Source organism: Schistocerca piceifrons, chromosome X, assembly GCF_021461385.2.
Source record: "Schistocerca piceifrons isolate TAMUIC-IGC-003096 chromosome X, iqSchPice1.1, whole genome shotgun sequence".
Classification (NCBI taxonomy): Eukaryota; Metazoa; Arthropoda; class Insecta; order Orthoptera; family Acrididae; genus Schistocerca; species Schistocerca piceifrons.
Window position 1 is genome coordinate 483,182,859 of NC_060149.1, and position 16,000 is coordinate 483,198,858.

General features: G+C 42.6%; 1 protein-coding gene across 4 annotated transcripts in view; it reads right to left on the reverse strand.

Moving 5' to 3' along the window:
- LOC124721924 (carbohydrate sulfotransferase 5-like) overlaps positions 1–16,000 on the reverse strand; it is a 544,973-nt gene that overhangs the window by 138,452 nt on the left and 390,521 nt on the right. The gene's annotated exons all lie outside the window — the stretch shown is intronic.

Genomic DNA, 16,000 nt, shown 5'->3' on the forward strand with positions numbered 1-16,000 from the left:
CTCCTGTATACTTTACTGGTCTAGCACTCCTTCCTCTAGGAGCGCTAGGAGAGCAAAGTATACAGAACGGCTTCCGTGAAGTTTACAGAGTAGTACAAAGGACTGGCAGAATTGATGCTGAAAGGGCGGATTGTGATTCGTGCCTGGATGTTCAGTCGGTAAGTGATTTGTCCGTGAAAGGCAAGGTTCCAATATCGATTTCGGATCCGGCATGTATCTTTCATTTGCTAGATAGTTTCAATTCTTGTGTATTGTTCGCCGGTTGGGACTCTTACCAAGATGGGTTAACGGAAGTGGTGTATAAGATTTAAAGAGGAGCTGAAAGCTTAGTCAGGGGTTTGGTTAGCTAGCGTGGAAGCGACAGAGAGAACTTCATCAAACTCCAGTGTGAGACGTTACAACAAAAGCACTGCGCGTCTTGGAAAGCGTCAGTCTCAAAATCAGGCCTTGTGGAACACGTGCTGCGGGCTGATGTCTGTGGGTGTTACTGAACGTCAGCAAAGAGTAACATGTGGTTAGCTCACCGCTCTGTTGGTCATTACAGTACAGTGTACCAAACCTGAGGCCTTCATTTAGGTCCTCCACTGTCACCACAACGCAAAGAACACCCAAAGCCAGTCCTCCTAAGACGCAAAAATCATTGACGCTACCGTGAATCGACGCTGTGTTCTCAAGAAATATATTGCTCCCTCCAATGCAAAGGGTGGTCCATACTTGTCGAATCGCCTTTCTAAAACTAACACAGGTGGATAAAACAAATTTAAAGTCAAGACTAAGGGTGAGACAAATGAAAAACAGATCGAGGGAATAAATTAAGTAAGTAAGCTGTTTACTACTTCACCTTAACTGTTAACACATGTATGCCAATATGAGACAAGAAGGTCAATGCCTTCATGCAAAAATGATTACCGTTGGCTATGGAACCATGATTGTACCCAGGAGTGCACCTTTTCGTCCGAACGAAATCGACGGTAAGGAACGTTTATCTTCAGAGCTCCAAAAATATGGAAATCGCATGGGGAGAGATCGGGACTGTATGCAGGATGTGTAAGGGCTTTCCATCGAAACTTCTGCAGCGCAGTCTGAACAGCCTTGGCAACATGTGGACAGGCAATAACCTGCAACAGAATGATGCCGTCCATTAACAATCCTGGGCGTCTGAACTTGATGGCGCGCTTCAATTTTTGCAAATTGTCCACGTACCGCTGTGCGTTAATTGTGGCACTATGTTCCAGAAAGTCAAAGAGTAGCTGGGGCTTGCAGTCAAACAAAAAGGTCATCATGACTCTCTTGGAGCTAGCGTGCACGGCCTTGGATTTTTTCGGTGGGGGTTAATCCACGCGCTTCCATATCTGGCTCTGACGCTTTCTCTGCGGCTCAAAATGGTAACACCATGTTTCACCTACCGCGACAGTACGGAGCAGGAAACGATAATCTTCATCGTCATACCATTCCAGGTACTTCAGCGTTATCGATATTCTGTTCAACTTCCCGTCAGGCCGTGGTGAACCCACTGCGCATTGACGTTCCGGAACATCAGATCTTCTGTCATGATAATGTGAGCAGTACCGCGAATGATGCCCAAAATGAGCTAAATGTCTTACACCGTCCGCTGGCGGTCATTTCTGACGGCAGCATCCACCACAACAACGAAAGAAGAGGTAATGACACGATGAGCCTGTCATGGTTGACTGCTGTCTTTCAGTGACACCCGACTTCCTCGAAAACGTTCAATCCACGCAAAAAACACGCGCAAATGACATACTGTGTTCGCCATATACAGCAGACATTCGGGCACGAATTTCACTTCCTGACACTCCTTCTGCAAACAAAAACCGTACTATATCTCCATGTTCCTCTTTCCCGGACTCCATAGTGACGCTGGATGTACACACGAGTCGTTGACCTCAGCTCAGACACATCTAACAAACAATTAGTACAATGGTGAACGTTCGCGCTGTTCCCAGGTGAGTCCAAATAGAAGGCACTTCTGCAGGGCAACTCAAACTTTTTTGGTCAAACTGAAACCGTTGGTAGTGGCGTCCACAAACGATTATATTGAGATAGGGAACCAATTGCCGGCAACGGATATTTATTGTGTTATGGACATACACAGTGTACGCCGCATACGAACAACGTAGCTCGTAGTAACTAAGGCGTTCAGATAAAAAACGGGACTTGTCATGATTTTTGGGGTGTATGAGTTATTACTGTAGTTGTTATTTTCACACGATTCCAGATCTGTTGGTTCTAAAATGGGGTTTGTTGAGTGTTTTTTTTCCTATCAAACCGAGTGCTGAAATTTCGTTTCGTGCAGAAAGAGGACCTGAACAGAGACAAGTCCCTACACTGCACGAAAGAACTCCGGGCGTGATGGCAACACTGTAGCGGGATGGAGTAAACAGCTGTGATATTTCGAAATGACTTCGGTGATAGAACCGTCAGACGAATCCGGAGACGATTTACATGGATTTATAAAGAAGAAACGATGCCCTGAATTGTGGGAGAGAAGTGTGATAAAACAAAAGAAGGTCAGGGTTTGGAGCGTATCAACTAGGAAGGACAGGGAGAGATTGCAGTTACATAGTCATATAATGTTCACTGTTTGTATTCTCTGCACTTAATACATCGACGGAAAAATGGTAATACCAAAAGATAATTAATGTAGAGTAATAAATTTTGGGCATGTATTTATCTAGGTAAAATACACTCCTGGAAATGGAAAAAAGAACACATTGACACCGGTGTGTCAGACCCACCATACTTGCTCCGGACACTGCGAGAGGGCTGTACAAGCAATGATCACACGCACGGCACAGCGGACACACCAGGAACCGCGGTGTTGGCCGTCGAATGGCGCTAACTGCGCAGCATTTGTGCACCGCCGCCGTCAGTGTCAGCCAGTTTGCCGTGGCATACGGAGCTCCATCGCAGTCTTTAACACTGGTAGCATGCCGCGACAGCGTGGACGTGAACCGTATGTGCAGTTGACGGACTTTGAGCGAGGGCGTATAGTGGGCATGCGGGAGGCCGGGTGGACGTACCGCCGAATTGCTCAACACGTGGGGCGTGAGGTCTCCACAGTACATCGATGTTGTCGCCAGTAGTCGGCGGAAGGTGCACGTGCCCGTCGACCTGGGACCGGACCGCAGCGACGCACGGATGCACGCCAAGACCGTAGGATCCTACGCAGTGCCGTAGGGGACCGCACCGCCACTTCCCAGCAAATTAGGGACACTGTTGCTCCTGGGGTATCGGCGAGGACCATTCGCAACCGTCTCCATGACGCTGGGCTACGGTCCCGCACACCGTTAGGCCGTCTTCCGCTCACGCCCCAACATCGTGCAGCCCGCCTCCAGTGGTGTCGCGACAGGCGTGAATGGAGGGACGAATGGAGATGTGTCGTCTTCAGCGATGAGAGTCGCTTCTGCCTTGGTGCCAATGATGGTCGTATGCGTGTTTGGCGCCGTGCAGGTGAGCGCCACAATCAGGACTGCATACGACCGAGGCACACAGGGCCAACACCCGGCATCATGGTGTGGGGAGCGATCTCATACACTGGCCGTACACCACTGGTGATCGTCGAGGGGAGACTGAATAGTGCACGGTACATCCAAACCGTCATCGAACCCATCGTTCTACCATTCCTAGACCGGCAAGGGAACTTGCTGTTCCAACAGGACAATGCACGTCCGCATGTATCCCGTGCCACCCAACGTGCTCTAGAAGGTGTAAGTCAACTACCCTGGCCAGCAAGATCTCCGGATCTGTCCCCCATCGAGCATGTTTGGGACTGGATGAAGCGTCGTCTCACGCGGTCTGCACGTCCAGCACGAACGCTGGTCCAACTGAGGCGCCAGGTGGAAATGGCATGGCAAGCCGTTCCACAGGACTACATCCAGCATCTCTACGATCGTCTCCATGGGAGAATAGCAGCCTGCATTGCTGCGAAAGGTGGATATACACTGTACTAGTGCCGACATTGTGCATGCTCTGTTGCCTGTGTCTATGTGCCTGTGGTTCTGTCAGTGTGATCATGTGATGTATCTGACCCCAGGAATGTGTCAATAAAGTTTCCCCTTCCTGGGACAATGAATTCACGGTGTTCTTATTTCAATTTCCAGGAGTGTATGTAAGTGATTAAAATTGCAAGATCACAGGTTAATATAAGCGCGAGGTAATCCATTGAATTGCTGGTACATTAATAACCAGTGTAACCGCCAGAATGTTGAATGCTGAGTCTACAAGTGATAATCGAAGAGATCGCTGTGTTATAGAGAAGTCTACGGATACCAGTGACTGTATGGTGGCCCCTCTTTCGATTGTACAAGAGGTGGGATTCTTCCCACACGTCGGTCAGGGGTCCGGAAGAGGTCGTAGTGTAACGGTGAAACTCCTAACAAAAATAAAGGAAAACAGGAAATTTACATGTTTGAAGGTGTTGTGATTTGACATGTTAACTCTCACATGTTACAAGCAAAGGCATTAAGAAGGATATTGACTTACATTATACTGTCTGTTTTGATACTTATGGTTTAATTATGAATGTTTATACAAGTAATAGCAATATGTAAGAACATGTTGAAATGATCAAAAAGAATATTTTGCTTGAAAATAGACTATTTTTTTAGTGGCATGATATTTATGATAAAATGAGTGTTGTTTAAATCAAAAAGAGAATATGTTAGTCATTTTCTATTACAGTTTTCTATTATTTGCCTTTTTCTATGATTACAGATTATGGCACAAAACTGTCTTCTGCTTGATGAGCATGAGGGACTAACTATAAGGTTAGTTACTGTCAATCCCTCAATCCTTCAAATGGGTGGCCGCCACTCTCAGTGCATGTATTTGTGCCGCACTCCCGCAAAGATCCCGGATGTCTGTTGTACGCAAGAACATGGGCAGGGTGTGAACAGCGTACACCCCAGACCACCAAGGGCTCATGCTGTCTCTCTCTTGATACAAATATACCAGGGATCTCTGAGAGAGTGCGGCAGAACTACTTGCGCCGTTGCCGTGCATGCACTGAGACTAGCGGTCGTCATTTGAACAACTTGAATTGGAAAGAACACACAGAAAATATTGTGGGGAAGGCGAACCAAACACTGCGATTTGTTGGCAGAACACTTAGAAGATGCAAAGATCTATTAAAGAGATTGCCTACACTACGCTTGTCCGTCCTTTTTTGGAGTACTGCTGCGCAGTGTCGGATCCTTGCCAGACAGGATTAACGGTGCACATCGAGAAAGTTCAAAGAAGAACAGCACGTCTTGTGTTATCGAGAAATAGGGCAGAGAGTGTCACGGACATGATGCAGAATTTGTGGTGGACATCATTTAAACAAAGGCGTTTCTCGTTGCGGCGGGATCTTCTCACGAAATTTCAGTCACTAACTTTCTCCTCCGAATGCGAAAATATTTTGTTGACACCGACCTACATAGGGGGAAACGATCATCACAAAAACATAAGGAAAATCACAGCTCGCACGGAAAGATATAGGTGTTCGTTTTCTCCGCGAGTTGTTCGAGAGTGGAATAATAGACAATTATTATGAAGGCACTTCAGTGTGATTTGCAGAGAATCCATGGAGATGTAGATTTTGATTACCATGAGCTACGTTGTCATTCGGTGTACGCTGTGTGTGTCCATAACACGATAAATATGACTTTCAGACCACTGGTTCTCTATCTCAATATAATCGGTTGTGGACCCACTATCACCTGTTTTAATTTGACCCAACAGGTGTGAGACACCCAGCTGACATACACGAAACTGCGTTACCAACGTCCGCGCCATGCTCGTTCTACAGTATGTCTCGTTTTCATTTCACTGCTCCTTACAGTATGACAGAGGAGAATGGGAAAACCTGTGAGGCTATGTTATTAACATGGCGGCCATTTTAGAGGACATCTAAGTAGCTAAAACCAAACCAATTACTGTTGCATGATTGGACTTAATTTGTAATGTTATAAGGCATGAAATCTCAGTATATGTGAGCGATTATTTTCTTCGCCGTCAACAGAATACGTTTTTCTTTGGTTCTTGATTTATGTCCAATTCCACGTCATTTACTTAATTCGTAATAGCATTGGTCTTGCAATTTTGAATAGCACTTTTTGGTGAGTTTAGCAAGAGAGTAGGCGGTATCTGAGCTAGGATAGGAGTCAGCAACAAATAACAGTTTCATGGAAGGCGGTTAGTTCGAGATAACTAATCACGATTGACTACAAATAAAATTCAAAGCTATACTAAAACTGTAGTTTTTAATCTCCAAACACACTAATGCTGCGACTATACACTAGGTACCTCTCACCTATAACGTAATGAACTGAGAGCGTACTTTGTATGGGATTTGTACATATTATTTTGCTGTCAGGTAGGTAACGTTCAGATACATGCAAACACTTTCTGTATTCTATCTGTCTCTGACGCTTAATAGTACGAAAGAAAAACATCTTGAATTGAAAGTGCAACAATATTGGAAGCTTTCAAACCCCGGAGCCTTCCGGCATTTTCAGTTGGTAGAAGAACAACAGTGAACGGTTATACAGTTTAAAGATTTCACGACAGAAGACATTGGGTACACTTGCTACTAGTCAATATCAATTGCGTGTTCTGGTTATATTGAAACTGATGCTAAATTGTTCCTCATGTTTCTATGTATCGTATAAATTTCATTTTATTTGTTTCCGAATTTTAACTATTTTTCTGTGTTGCGTTTCTGAGCCGAAGGCTGAGAACCAACCTAGAATTTGGCTACACGAGTGTGGAAAACCGCCCAAAAGCCATACTCGGGCTGCCTGGTGTACCTGACCTACAGTCGGTAATCTGGCACGAATCTCTTTCACCTCCCTGTCTTTCACGCCAGCCTATTTCGATTTAAAGCTATACGAATAGGTCAAGTCCAAAGTAGTCTGTGATAGAGCAATCTGTTGTAAAGATACGTTTCCGACCATTTCTCATCTGTGCGTTACCAGTGATAGACAGGAACTTCTGGTTTATCAAGTCTTGCAAATGGACTGCGTTTGACGAGCCTATTTCCCATGTTCGCCGCTGGCAACGATAAGCGTTCACAGCTCTGTCCTATATACAGTACGGAACATTGCTATATGGCGTGGGCAAACACATTTCTAGCGACAGTAAAGCGTGACAAACGGCCGTTCTTCAGCAGACCACAACAGAGCGACCGTAGGAGTCTGTCGATTCAGAATCGATCATACATACCGTGCCAGGCAATGACGCAAACCCACTTGCAAACGGACGCTGCCTACGCGGAATTTCGGCACACATAGAACTATGACGCGAATGACAAATGCTGAATATTGCCTGACTCAGACTTTCTGCGAATTACATCTATTCGCTTGTTTTCGGATGCTGTCATACGAAAGAGCAACAGAAAAGTTAACAACGGGCGTAGTGTTGAAGGAAGATTGAATAATTCAACTGAATAATTCACGTACGGTCAAATGGATGGGTATGACTGAGATGTACAGAGATACCAAGAATGTTGCGCTAACCTACAATCAACAGCGTCTTCTTGGAGTAGCCTCGACCACATACGACAGAACGTATCGGAATTCCTACCAAGGTCCGAAGATTTTTCTACTCCGTGATCTAGGAGCAATAATGGTCATTTCTCATATCTCACGTTTTTGAAACGATGTTGGAATAACTTCTTGTTGTGTAACCAAATTTTCTCTCCCTTAAGAAACGCAGGTGTCTAGATTAACTTCTCATCACGTGAAATACTGTTTTAACGGTGGCTTTGAAAAAATTACGAAAAAGTTAAAAGGACATACAAAATAGCTGCAGTTTTATAAAACTATGCAGGTTAATGAAAAGCCGCTCCAATCGCTTTTCATTAATTGAATACGCAGTTGCGGAATCAACACCCTTCGCACGTGGGGGAACTAAAGAATATTCATGCCAATGATTCTGCCTTTGCGATGGGTCTCATGAAATGTATTTCTTTTTTACTAAAACACAGAAATTTATTGAACAGTGGTCTTCTATTCTCTATCAATTTGACAGTTTCAAATTGTCGCTGACATTCACATCTAGTTTCCAAATTACGCTAGCATAGACTCAGATTAAGCATGGTAAGGATTCCTCGTGCTGAAGCACCGTTCGATGCTAACATTATACTGATGTTTAAGTAGTATTTTGCACCTTATGTCACAGCTGCACATGATTATACCTAGCTGTGTACTGCAAGAACTAGGACATATATGTAAATATACAGGCAATACGTAGTAATTTTCCCACGATAGCACTTCTCTGTAGACTGCAAAATTCCCTGTCAAAAATTCGAGAGATCAACTGACACTGTTTGCTATTACTACTCACATTGCGCGTGTTGTTATAAGGGCACACATAATTATTAGAGGTTCAGTAGCTGCATCAGTGTGTAACGTGAGAAGGGAGTCTGTGTTAAGCAGCTCTTCATAACTGTTTCTGTTTACTTTCAACCCAGTTGAAAATAAATTAAAAATTTACGCTTACAGCAACAATAGCACAGGATAAATTTTCTTTTCATATTATAAAATTTTACACTGGATCCCACACAAATCTCAGCGCCATAAATCTATCAAGAGATTGTCTTCGACTATAATTCCATTACCTTGTGTAGCCTCCTCTGGCTACAACGAAGTCCTGCAGTATTGCATAGTGACGATAGCAAGACGAGTCGGCTATACCGTTACTTCCACCTGTTGACGCGAATGGTCAGGTGGAGTCATGGATAAAGTAGATGGGACCAGACGCCGACTAATAATGCCCCACATGGACTACAGAGGGGCCAGTTCTAGTCATTGTCCTGGAGAGTGACACTGACGAACATATTGCAGAGCACGTTCAGTAACGCTAGTAGTGTGTGTGCTCAGACATTGTCCTACGAGGCGAGACTATCTCCCTGGTGTTGCAGGAACGGCAACAGAATGGTTTATTTGATGTGATGTAACCTACAGTGTTCAGTTTCCTCTCAAAAAACCCCAGACTTGCACCGTCATTGGAGACAATAGTGTTTTAAATATGTGCACTACTTCGCGTGGGTTTGAAGGGGGACTTGGTGACAGTGGCAGATATGGATAGTGCAAAAATCTCAGGAATTTTTCTTCTGTTTATTTTTTGTTTTGTTTTGCAGTGTTTTATACCGTCTCCAAAGTAATCACTTCATTATCAAACTGGCATACGTACACGACAATTCCGAAATACACATCGAAGTTGAGGCGCAGACTAATTAAATCCGTTGGCAATTTCCAAGAAACGCTGCCATTAAAGTCGTGGCCTGCTTGCGAGCGATATATATCGAACAGTCGACTCTCGATGCGGTTAATACGGATATTGTTTTCTGCTTTGACAATGGAACGTCGCGCAAGAGTAGTAAAACGTGGTATGAGAGTAAATATTTCTGTTTTTATATTTTCACAACTTACGACTATCTGGTAAATCTCTCTCCTGCTAGACTCTCCCAATTTTCCTAAAAGATGTGTAAAACGTGTATCATGGATACAGCAAAAAATGATTGGTGCCTACACCAGACACAGTATTGTGCACGACGACGATATATCTGATGAGTAAAGTAAACGATATTATTTATTTCACTGAGTGAAAAAATTGCGAATACTCACTCTTTTTAATGACTATCTGTTTTCAATGAGTTCGTCTTTTGTCGTCTCTCTTGTCAATATCTCGAGAGTCGAGCCTTCGCAACATATCGCTCGTAGTGAGGCAGCGGTTTCGATGTGCACCGCTTCTTGAAAATTACCAATTAGTTGAGCTCAGATAAAATCGCTCAAACTTGACCCCTTTTGATCCACTGATAGGTAATGACTTGCCTCTTATTATGTGCAACGTATTCCAAAAACATACATGAAATTTAATTAAATGTTAATGCATTAAGAGACTTTGGTAGATTGCTAATGGAGATGGCTCCACATGAGGCTAAGACAGTGTTCTTAATTTGGTGTCTAAACTTTCATGTTATGTGTAGACGGTAATGCAGGCCTATTCACGCTTGCGTTGTTACCGAATCAAAGTCCCCCAACCAACAGCTTATAGGGGACGCGAAGGATGGTTAACTGCAGCATCTGTGCGTTGGGAACAGCCGACTTTCTCCATTTGGCACATCTCTCCATATGCAATAAATTGTGCGAACTAACAGATGCCCTCACCATAAGCACTGGAAATGAAAATGAAGTGTGATCGGAGACATCACAGACTCCACAAGTAATGTCGCTATTGCAGTGGAATCGATAGGGAGGTGGCCGATCTGAATACTGCAGCTCGAAAAAAATTTCGACTTCAGTTGAGAAATGTAAGTTACCAGTTGTCATCCATCCAATTCATGATAATCTGATTATGAACCAATGTTCTAGTCTAAAACCTAGGTCTCTTCACAAAACCTCAGAGAGGGAGGGCATGTGGCACTACTGATGGCATTTCATCTGTCGGAGTAGAAATTCCCAATGCAAATCGTTAGTCTTACTTCTTTGTGCAAATATTAATAAACAAATAAAACATCCTTAAAATTAATGTCTAATGTACGTATAACACATCATTTTACATGGTCTTCATGATTCCTTTCATGTGTTGTGGTCTTCAGTCCAAAGACTGGTTTGATGCAGCTCTCCATGCTACCCTGTGCTGTGCAAGCTTCTTCATCTCGAAGTACCTACTGCAACCTACATCCTTCTGAATCTGCTTAGTCTATTTGTCTCTAGGTCTCCCTTTACGATTTTTACCCTCCATGCTGCCCTCCAGTACTAAATTGGTGATCGCTTGATGCCTCAGAACATGTCCTACCATAGGATCCCTTCTTTTAGTCAAGTTGTGCCTCAAATTCCTCATCTCCCCAATCCTATTCAGTACCTCATTAGTTACGTGATCTACCCATCTAATCTTGAGCAGTCTTCTGTAGCACCACATTTCGAAAGCCTCTACTCTTTTCTTGTCTAAACTATTTATAGTCCATGTTTCATTTCCATACATGGCTACACTCCATACAAATACTTTCAGAAAAACCTTCCTGACACTTAAATCTGTACGCGATGTAAATAAATTTCTCTTCTTCAGAAACGCTTTCCTTACCATTGCCATTCATACTGTATCATCAAACTACTATGCTCCACACCATTCATATGTAATTACTTTAATTATCCTATAAGAAACAGGCGAAATACCCTCAGACTTCAAGAAGAATATAATAATTCCAATCCCAAAGAAAGCAGGTGTTGACAGATGTGAAAATTACCGAACTATCAGCTTAATAAGTCACAGCTGCAAAATACTAACACGAATTCTTTACAGACGAATGGAAAAACTAGTAGAAGCCAACCTCGGGGAAGATCAGTTTGGATTCCGTAGAAACACTGGAACACGTGAGGCAATACTGACCTTACGACTTATCTTAGAAGAAAGATTAAGGAAAGGCAAACCTACGTTTCTAGCATTTGTAGACTTAGAGAAAGCTTTTGACAATGTTGACTGGAATACTCTCTTTCAAATTCTAAAGGTGGCAGGGGTAAAATACAGGGAGCGAAAGGCTATTTACAATTTGTACAGAAACCAGATGGCAGTTATAAGAGTCGAGGGACATGAAAGGGAAGCAGTGGTTGGGAAGGGAGTAAGACAGGGTTGTAGCCTCTCCCCGATGTTGTTCAATCTGTATATTGAGCAAGCAGTAAAGGAAACAAAAGAAAAATTCGGAGTAGGTATTAAAATTCATGGAGAAGAAATAAAAACTTTGAGGTTCGCCGATGACATTGTAATTCTGTCAGAGACAGCAAAGGACTTGGAAGAGCAGTTGAATGGAATGGACAGTGTCTTGAAAGGAGGATATAAGATGAACATCAACAAAAGCAAAACAAGGATAATGGAATGTAGTCTAATTAAGTCGGGTGATGCTGAGGGAATTAGATTAGGAAATGAGGCACTTAAAGTAGTAAAGGAGTTTTGCTATTTGGGGAGCAAAATAACTGATGATGGTCGAAGTAGAGAGGATATAAAATGTAGGCTGGCAGTGGCAAGGAAAGCGTTTCTGAAGAAGAGAAATTTGTTAACATCCAGTATAGATATAAGTGTCAGGAAGTCATTTCTGAAAGTATTCGTATGGAGTGTAGCCATGTATGGAAGTGAAACATGGACGATAAATAGTTTGGACAAGAAGAGAATAGAAGCTTTCGAAATGTGGTGCTACAGAAGAATGCTGAAGATTAGATGGGTAGATCACATAACTAATGAGGAAGTATTGAATAGGATTGGGGAGAAGAGAAGTTTGTGGCACAACTTGACCAGAAGAAGGGATCGGTTGGTAGGACATGTTCTGAGGCATCAAGGGATCACCAATTTAGTATTGGAGGGCAGCGTGGAGGGTAAAAATCGTAGAGGGAGACCAAGAGATGAATACACTAAGCAGATTCAGAAGGATGTAGGTTGCAGTAGGTACTGGGAGATGAAAAAGCTTGCACAGGATAGAGTAGCATGGAGAGCTGCATCAAACCAGTCTCAGAACTGAAGACCACAACAACAACAACATCCTATAAGCCCTGAAATGACAGTTTTACTATTTCATCTATGTGGAATATACTATGTTACGGTTACAATATTATTAAATAGTACTTAAATACATCACACGGTGCTGACTAAGCTGTTTGTGATGTTATTAGTTTTCCGCTCCTGACAGACAAGTTATTGTAAATATAGAATGTGTAGTTACATCAAAGAAACAGCATTGCTGAATGTTAATCTAATGATACTTCACTTGTTGCATCATATCTCTGCATTTATGAGAAATGTTCACATCAGTGTTTCTGTTAATTAGTAGCCTTTCAACGTTGTATTAATCATCGTACAAAGAAGTTTTTTTTTTAGGCAGGTGAATCGTCTCTCATTCTTTAAAACTGTGTATTCACATTCAGTGTATCTCAAATGGATCAACTACTTTGTTCGGTAAATGTAGCTACATTCATACACATACTCCAAAAACAATTCGTATAATACATGAGTTTATTTTTAAAGGGTGTGTAGATAGTGGAAAATTGTCAGAATGAAGTACAATAGGGACATGGACTTTTTACAGTGAAATGGAGATACAATAAAGAAACACAGATTTCCAGTTACATAAACATAGTAAAACATTCAAAAGTGCCGGCCGCGGTGGTCGTACGATTCTAGGCGCTGCAGTCCGGAACCGCGGGACTGCTACGGTCGCAGGTTCGAATCCTGCCTCGGGTATGGATGTGTGTGATGTCCTTAGGTTAGTTAGGTTTAATTAGTTCCAAGTTCTAAGGGACTGATGACCTAAGATGTTAAGTCCTATAGTGCTCAGAACCATTTGAACCATTCAAAAGTAGAGATAGGCAATTTAGAATGCAAAATAAGCATTTGTGTGCAACACTGAAAATGATACTATGAACATGGAATGTTTTGGATACTACTTAATAGGTCCTCTTTTCCTCTTTATCATCTCTTGCATTCTCCTTGTCACAGATTTCACAAGGGATTTTGTGGTTAGCTTTGTAATTTTACGCCATTCCTCTGGTAGAGCGTTCTCTGGATCATTTCAATTGGATGTTTGATGATTCCTCATATTTTTGTCGAGTACATTCCACAAATTCTCTATTGGCAAATTCTCCATTGGATTAATGTCTGAGGACGCGTTGGTGTCGGCATCCATTGGGGACTGTTATACAACAGCCAAAGACTTGCATATAGAGTTGTGTGACACTTCCTGGCAGATGAAAACTGTGTGCCGGACCGAGACTCGAACTCGGGACCTTTGCCTTCCGCGGGAAAGTGCTCTACCATCTGAGCTACACAAGCACGACTCACGTCCAGTCCTCACAGGTTCACTTCTGTCAGTACCTCGTCTCCTACCTTCCAAATCTGCCAGGAAGTTTCATATCAGCGCACACTCCGCTGCAGAGTGAAAATCTCATTCTAGAGTTGTATGTTTTGGATAATTATTTGTGTCAAAATATAATCCCCATAAAGATTCATATTATTCACACTTTTGGACAGATGTGTTTTCGGGATGTTTATGTAAACCTTGTGCTCCATAATTACATCAATAAAACACAGATTCTCAACACCTTTTGCACTCATGCAGTCCCAGAAAAGTACTGAACCTCCTTCATGTTTAACTAAGGCTGTTATATTTGTCTCTTCGAGTTCAGAATTCCGTTTTCTCTACGCTGTGACTCGCTCAGTTGGCTTAAACAGCTCAGATCGGCTCTCGTCATTAAATACATCCTTCTTACATAAATCAAACCAATCGGATTTATGATTTCTTGCAAAAGAAACTCGCTTACTTCTGTTAATTGAGACTGATGTATGGTTTCCTGCGTGCAGTTCGACCTCCACACCCAATTTCATAAAGCACATTCCTTACAGTCTGCGCTGAAACAGACTTTCCTGCGTGGATCTGAACTTCTAGGTTTGCAGCCCTTTGTTTTGGACTTTTCTAGATTTGCCTAAGTAGCTGTCCTTTTTCAATCTCCGACAGAAATGCGGAAGGACCGCTTTGTGATTAGTTTTCGTAGGTTTTGTTCTGATTAAACATTTGTATAATAGTCTTCACTGTACTGGTGGGTCTGCCAATAATTTCTTCAATTTCTTGAAAAGATTCTCCTTTTCGAAACAAACTTTTGTCGTTTCGCGGCATTTTCCATACGTATTACCATAATTCTTGAGTATCAATAAAGAGCTTTCAATCCAGAGAGGGAACTATCCAATACAATGGATGAAACAACTACATAAGGAAAGGGAGAGGATAGCGTGTTATCTATATCTATACTACTAATAAAAATGTAAAATCTTTGTGTCTGAACACAATAATCTCCAAAAATACTAGATGAATTTTCACGAGGTTTTCACAGGTAACTTGAGCGTAGCTTAGGTCAACGAATAGGCTTTATATCACCATAATCGGATGACGACAAAAAAGGTATCGTAATTTAAAGTTTTATCTACGTGACATAGAGTAACATATTTACTGTTCGAAAAAGTTGTTTACTCTTTGACGTTCAAACGATATATGTTGAAATGCTTTTATTGACATATGTTCAACGTAACATGATTCAACGTAATGAATACAATGATTATACAATCCCCAACGTGTTTAATTCGTACTTCCATATCATTATTATTAATTGAAAGTAACTTTGTTACATTTTCAAAACTAAACTGCTGAACCGATTTCGTTGAAATTTGGTACGGAAATAGTTTGGACCCTGAGGGAGAACGCATGCTATTTTAGAAAAAAAGAACCATAAGAGTGTGAAGCAGAGGACTGAAAATCTGTTTTTACATCAGCGATGCGCGCTCATGCCCAGTCCTGTTCGCACCTCTGCACGCACCGCTCGGCAACGATGGACAGCTGACGTTGAACTTACATCAGCTTACTTACTCATCATCATTCATCATCTCGAAACTACTACCATACACGCGCAGCCACAGGTAACGGCTAGTTTCTAAATATAGGTATTAACCTATGTAAGGGAATTGTTATTGATCGTTTCTCAGCTGTATTTTTATGATTGTGCTTGTTATATTCCATACGCTATGGTCGAGTGCTTTTTGGAGTCAACGTAGCTGCGGTCCAGAAATCGTCGAGTTTCGTTGCTGGTGGGGTATCCGTTCGCTGGGGACAACGAAATATACTGGCCCTGCAACGAACTTGTGACGTCAAACTAGTCGGCTTGTCCGCCAGCCTTCGCGAACCCTCGACTCCGTACAGAGCCCACAGGAAATCAATATTTAATTGAAAAGGTTCCCAGTAAAGGTCTCAATTTCGTCGTGTGCTATCGGGGCCTTGCATGCATTTAAACACACTGTCAAGAATTATTAAACTCGTCTGAAACAGGTAGTCGCTCTTCGCCGGAGACGATTGGTGGCACTCGTAAGACCTGCAGTGTCACGTGGTGTGACGTATGTGCCACGGCCTGTCTTTCTCGTGGGCCTCGCCGTTTGATGAGTGAGGTCACGCTCGTTACTGCGC